The following is a 6,000-nucleotide window of genomic DNA, read 5'->3' as shown; positions in this document are numbered from 1 at the left end:
AGGCCCACTTATGGGATCCCCCTTGGGATGCTGGCTCAGGGGCAGGGTTGGGCTGCCCCCCAGCCAGAGTCTGGCAGGTAGGGCAGGAAGGAAGGAAGGAGTGGCGGGCAGCCTCTAAGATCTCGGCTCCACATGCCGGAGGAGGGCGGCGTGGAGGAGGGCATCGTGCATGAATGGGGGGGCGTCATGCGTGGAGGGGGGCGTCGTGCGTGGGGGGGGTCATGTGTGTAGGAGGGCGTCATGTGTGTAGGAGGGCGTCATGCGTGGGGGGGCGTCATGCGTGGAGGAGGTCGTCGTGCATGGGGGGAGCGTCGTGCGTGGGGAGGCGTCGTGCGTGGAGGAGGGTTCTGCATGGGGGGGCGTCGTGCGTGGAGGGGGGGTCATGTGTGGAGGAGGGTATCGTGCGTGGGGGGGCGTCATGCGTGGAGGAGGTCGTCGCGCATGGGGGGGGCGTCGTGCGTGGGGAGGCGTCGTGCGTGGAGGAGGGTTCTGCATGGGGGGGCGTCGTGCGTGGAGGGGGGGTCATGTGTGGAGGAGGGTATCGTGCGTGGGGGGGCGTCATGCGTGGAGGAGGTCGTCGTGCATGGGGGGGGCGTCGTGCGTGGGGAGGCGTCGTGCGTGGAGGAGGGTTCTGCATGGGGGGGCGTCGTGCGTGGAGGGGGGGTCATGTGTGGAGGAGGGTATCGTGCGTGGGGGGGCGTCATGCGTGGAGGAGGTCGTCGCGCATGGGGGGGGCGTCGTGCGTGGAGGAGGTCGTCGCGCATGGGGGGGCGTCGTGCGTGGAGGAGGGCGTCGTGCGTGGGGGACGTCATGCGTGGAGGGGCGTCGTGCGTGGAGGGGGGCGACGTGCCTCGCTGCGGTCCCCCAAATCAGCACCTCCTGTCGTGGCCAGGCGCAGACGGAGAAGTTCCCCGAGTTGGCTGCCGCCACCGCTGCCCGACTTTCTTTTCTTCCCTGAAACTTGGTCCACCCAGGGGCAGGGGAGATGGATGGCGCGGCCCTCGTGCGCCCAGCCCGTATGGCTCCGAACTAACGGCGTTTATCCGGAGGCAGCGCGGAATCATCAATCACGCAGAAAAATAACACAGCGAAATGACTTTTCAGAATGCGGTCGGTGTAATTATCATCTTGCCATTACGCTAAATGCCGCCATTTGTATCTGTGATTCTTAAGTATGCAAACAGTAATTAACGTGGTAATGAACCGGGGCCCCAGAGCCTCCCCTCCCCAAGCTAATTTGCATGTTAATTATCATTAGCGACCAGGGAAACAAGTTATAAACAGCCTAATTAGCAGCCAGATCATTTTTACAAGAAATCGCATGCACTTTGACACTTGAGCAAGCCTGAGATGAATGGAGTCGGGAGAGCCGCCCCTCAGGGGGCGTGGGGTGGGGTGTCCCCCAGGCCGGGCCTCGGTGGTGGGGCACGGCAAGCAGGTGCCGTCCAGCCCTGGGGAGGCTGTGTGCAGTCTCCTGCCCAGGCTGGGTCTGGGTTTCGATGGGAAGAGTCCAGGCTGGCTTGGGCTGTCTGGGCCCCAGAAGGCCACGTCTCTGTACAGGAAACCCATCTGACCCCCGTTGAAAGGTCAGGGAGAGTTTTTCAAGGTGGTGGTGATAGGGGAGAGGGATGGGGCTCGGCTCAGACTGCTGGGGTGATGGGGGTCGCAGCTGAGGAGTGGTTGGGGACGTCCAGGGCCATCTACTCTGGCTAATGCAGGCTGGCATTCACACATGAAACGGAGCTGGCAGGACTTGCTGCAAGTGGACGAGGCGGGCCTGGGCCCCAGGAGGGCTCAGAGGGGCCTGTCCCAAGTTCATCATCAGGAAGCCTGGGTTCTCGCCTGCACAGGGAGCGCCTGGGCCAAAGGCCGGGTTCTTTGCTCTCAGGAGGTGCTGTTACCGAGCGCCGCTGTGTGCATGCGTCCCCCCATGCCTCTTGGCAGAACGCCCTGGGAGGGGTGGAGAAAGTGGGTCGCTTCAGGCCTGCAGCCCCACTGCTGGTGATCCAGGCCTCTCCTGGTGTGGGCCTCTCTGCTCCTCCGGGATTGCCGGGTAGTTCCCACCTCAGGGCCTTTGCTCCTGCTGTCCCCTTCACAATGCCCCCCCCCCACTGGTGTTACTCTCCTCTTCAGAGACCCCAAACTTGCCCATTCTCCCTTCCCATCTTACGCTTGTTGGGCTGCCTGTGGCATCACAGGCTTCAGTCTCCCTGCTGGAGTCCCGGCTCTGGAGAGCAGGGCAATTTCCACTGCCCTCTGTCTCCCTGCACACCCAGCAGCCGGCACAGGCCTGCCCAGCAGGGGTGGTGATGGTTCCTGGGAGGACGGATGTGCAGTGTGCACTCTGCAGGACAGATGGGCTCTGCTGAGGACTGCAGCTCTGCCCTGCAGAACACAGGTGGCCCCAGACGGCAGGGGAGCAAATGGTGAGCCCTGTCCCTTGGCACCAGCGCCACTTCCTGAAACCAAGTCGTGGGCACGACCCTTCCTCTGTTCAGACCCCTCCACACTCCACCTGAGGCCTGGGCCTCTCCTGCTCTTTCCAGGGTCCCACCTCCTGCTGGGGCTGTGGGTGCTGCTGCAGGCAGTGACGTCCCCTGGGCGGGAGGAGCTGAGTGAACAAGGCCTGTCCTCCACTGCTATTCTGAAGAAGCTGGGCACTGGGCACTGCTTGGTGTTCTGCAGATCGGGGACACTGGGGGACAACCTGGTGATATCTGGGTCTGGCCCGGAGGCTGGGGACTGAGCCGGGAAGTGTTGTTAAGCAAAGCCTCAAGGAAGTGGGCTGTGGGCAGCTCCAGGTGCCCATCTCTGCAGGCACAATGGGGTGGCCCAGAATGGCACCTTCTGAACAGGAGCTGGGCACAGGGCCGACCTCCCCCTGGAAGAGCAAGCTCCCTTCTCAGTCCCTGCACCTCCAGGCGCAGATGGAACAGCAGGGTTTTTGGGGATGTGCAGTGGACAGTCCTCAGTCCTTTCCTGTGCTAGAACCAGCAGAAAGCAGCATCCGCAGCTGGCTGGCAGTGGGGCCACGTGGCCCTGCCCTTCCCCGCCTGGCCATGAGGGCCTGAGGTCTGCCGCAGGCACTTCCCTTCCTGGGGACCCAGGGATGGCAGTGCAGCCCCTCCTGTGTGGGCCGCCCAAGGGGGCAGCAGGACCAGTGGCAGAAAGGCTGGGGGCCACTCCTCTGCTGTACAGGCTGTGCCTGGCGGGGTGTGGGGAAGGGCCCTTGTCCAGGGCAGGGATCCAGAACAGAAGGGAGGGCCGTCAGGAGCAAAGCCACCTGTCTCCAGGGACCAGCAGGCTTGTTGGGAAGTGGGACAGGGGCCAAGACCTGCCCAGGACGGTCACCCATCCAAACTCTACCATGTGGCCCTCGCCTCCTGGGCCCCAGGGGAAGAAGAGCAGACCTGGGGTGCCCTCCTCTGTGAGCAAGAACACTCAGGGAGCCCAGCTGTGAAGGGCCAGAGTGGACCACAGAGACCACAGGAATCCCGGACGGAACAGGTGGGTCTCAGGCTCAGGGTCCCTGCACGCGGCTCCCCCGCCAGCCTTTCCCAGAACCTCCTTCCCAGCGCACATCTCCTCTAGACCCGGCCAGAACCTCAGCCCTCCTAGCCCCCCGCCAGGGGCCCTGTGCCTCAGGTCCTGGGCCTGGGGAGCTGTAGCACCGTCCCCAGCTCTGTCCCCGCTGTTCCCAGCTCTGGGCAGCTGGTGTCAGCAAACATGCCCGACTCGCCCAGGGCCTGAACGCCAGCAAAGCCTGGGGTGCTGTGGTGGCCATGGGTGTTAGCTCCTGGGTTCAGCGGGTCTCTCCTGCCCCCCGTGGGGTCTGATGCCTCTTCCCCTCACCCTGGCCGCCCCATGGGTTCAGACCTTGCCTGGCCAGAGAGGCCCCTTCCTGATCGCTCTGCCCCTGGCCCCCATCCAGGGGGGCTGGCTTCTTGTTTTGAGGACAGCCACCGGGTCTGCCAGGCCCCTGATGCCCTGCCACAGCCGGTGACGAGCCACGTGTGTGATCGGCTGTGGGCAGTGCCTCGCCGCTTCAGCCTCCCTGGCACCAGGGCCCTCTGTCTGGGACTCGACTGGGCAGGAGGACTGGGCCCTGGCTCCAGGGTGCTCAGGTCTGCTGGGGCAGGGGGGCCTTACAACTCCAGGAGGCCATGGAGGGGCAGCCTGGTCTCTGGGCAGAGCCCGTTCTCTTTAGGATGTGGCCACCTTTGCTTGGTGTTTGGAACAGGTCACCCTTCTGCAGGGCAGAATGACCGCATCTTCTGAGGCCCACCATGGACCCCAAGGGCCATGGGCTCCTTAGGAACAGGGCCTGGGACAGCTCATCTTTTCTTGGCACCCAATGCAGGGTGCGGGGACTGGCAGGCAGCCTCCATGGCTCCCGCTTCCCTTGCAGATGCCAGGCCTCCATCTGTCCTGGTGGCTAATCGCAGGTCTGCGGAGCCTGGGGACACACAGCCCCCCGTGACTTGTCTCAGCCATGTGGAGCAGTGTGATCCCAGGTGGGCACAGGATGGAGACAGGTGGCCAGAGTCAGAGAAGTGGCCACAGCGGTCAGGGAGGGGACGCTGCGGGGGCCGTGAGGATGGAGGAGGGGCGCTAGGCCAAGGAATGCTGCAGACACAGGTCTCCCTGGGGCCTCCAGGAGGCTGCCCTGCCACACCTTGGCTGGGAGGGGCCACTTTTCCTCTGACCTCTGGGACGGTAGTGACCTCTGCTGCTTTGTGACAGCACCATGGGGGACTGATGGGGGGGCATCCTGCACACGTGTGGCTCCCTGGCTCCTATGGGCCGCACCCCCCAGGCTTATTCCACTGGGTGTGTCGTGGCCACGTCCCCATGCTGGGTGGGACTCTGGGTAAAGAGGCCCTGGCTCTTCTCCTGGGCACACCCCCACGGCCTGTCCATCCTTCTCAGTGTCCTAGTCATGTCTGTAGGACTTGGGGGTCCTGGCCTCGTGGCTGGGGAGCTGTGCGTCTCAGGGCTCACGTGGTCCCAATTGTAGCCATGTTCAGAGGAGGGCGTGGGAAGTGACCGACCCTGAGGGCTCTGCTCTCACCTGTGGATCGTCCCCTTGATGGAGTCATAACCTGAGTGGATCATTAGGAGGTGGCGGAGACTGTGTGTGTGGGGGACCTAGTGGGAGGGAGGGGGGCCTTGGGGGAGAGCCCTTGGGGACTCTATCTTGTCCCCGGCCTCTTCCACTCTCTCTGCTCCCTGACCTCCTTGAGCTGAGCAGCTTTCCGTCACCATGCCCTGCCACCATGGTGTTCTGCCTCAGGCCCAAGCAGTGGAACCGACTGACCATGAGCTGGGACTTCTGCAACAGGAGCCAAAATAATGTCCCCCCCCCAAGTCAGTTTTCTCAGGTATTTGTCATGGCTATGGAGGCTGACTGACACAGCAGGGTGCTCAGTGGTCACCATCTTTGTTGATCCAAGCTGTTGCCCAGCACGGAGCTCTGGTCAATACCGCCATCTTTGAATCTTTAAGAATCATCTCTTTGGTTGAGGTCAGCTCCATGGTCCAGAAGCCACACTCTAGCTTGTGTGCAGACCTGGCTCTCTAGATGCTTTACAGGTGCTTGCCAAGAGCCTGACCCCACCAGAGGCCTGACCAAGGGCGTGAAGCCCACTCCTGCCTTGGGGGTGGAAACCAAAGGTGTATCTTACGTGAGAAACCTACCGGCCACTCAAGGGAATGAGCAGCGTCGTTCAACCTGCAGCCCAGGGTTTCTGGGCACCTTCCTTTTCTCCTGGGGTGGGCAGAGTGGCATGCCCGAGCGGTTTCCCTCCTGCAGTGTCTGACGGTGAATGCAGGGGGTAAAGCTGACCCGCTCCCCAGGACTTCTCAGAACCTCCTCTCCCAGGGCCTCCAGCTCTTTGGAAGGTTCTGCCCTGTCAGTTCCCCAGGCATCTGCCTATGGGATACTTGGCCTCTCGCGACCTGGAGCTCCACGCTCCTGGCTTTCTGTGAGTCTTCCCCCCA

The 6,000-nt window shown here is 63.1% G+C and overlaps 1 long non-coding RNA gene across 1 annotated transcript in view; it reads left to right on the top strand.

Moving 5' to 3' along the window:
* The first annotated feature begins 3,413 nt into the window (after nucleotides 1–3,413).
* LOC308656120 overlaps nucleotides 3,414–6,000 on the top strand; it is a 41,066-nt gene continuing 38,479 nt past the window's right edge. Inside the window, exon 1 of the long non-coding RNA XR_014023605.1 lies at nucleotides 3,414–3,507. This is a non-coding gene — a long non-coding RNA (uncharacterized lncRNA). The remainder of the gene's footprint in view (nucleotides 3,508–6,000) is intronic.

This window comes from Spermophilus citellus (assembly GCF_964194105.1).
Source record: "Spermophilus citellus genome assembly, chromosome: 9".
Taxonomy (NCBI): domain Eukaryota; kingdom Metazoa; phylum Chordata; class Mammalia; order Rodentia; family Sciuridae; genus Spermophilus; species Spermophilus citellus.
The sequence above is the reverse complement of the archived record's forward strand: the minus strand, read 5'-3'. Positions and strand labels throughout refer to the sequence as shown.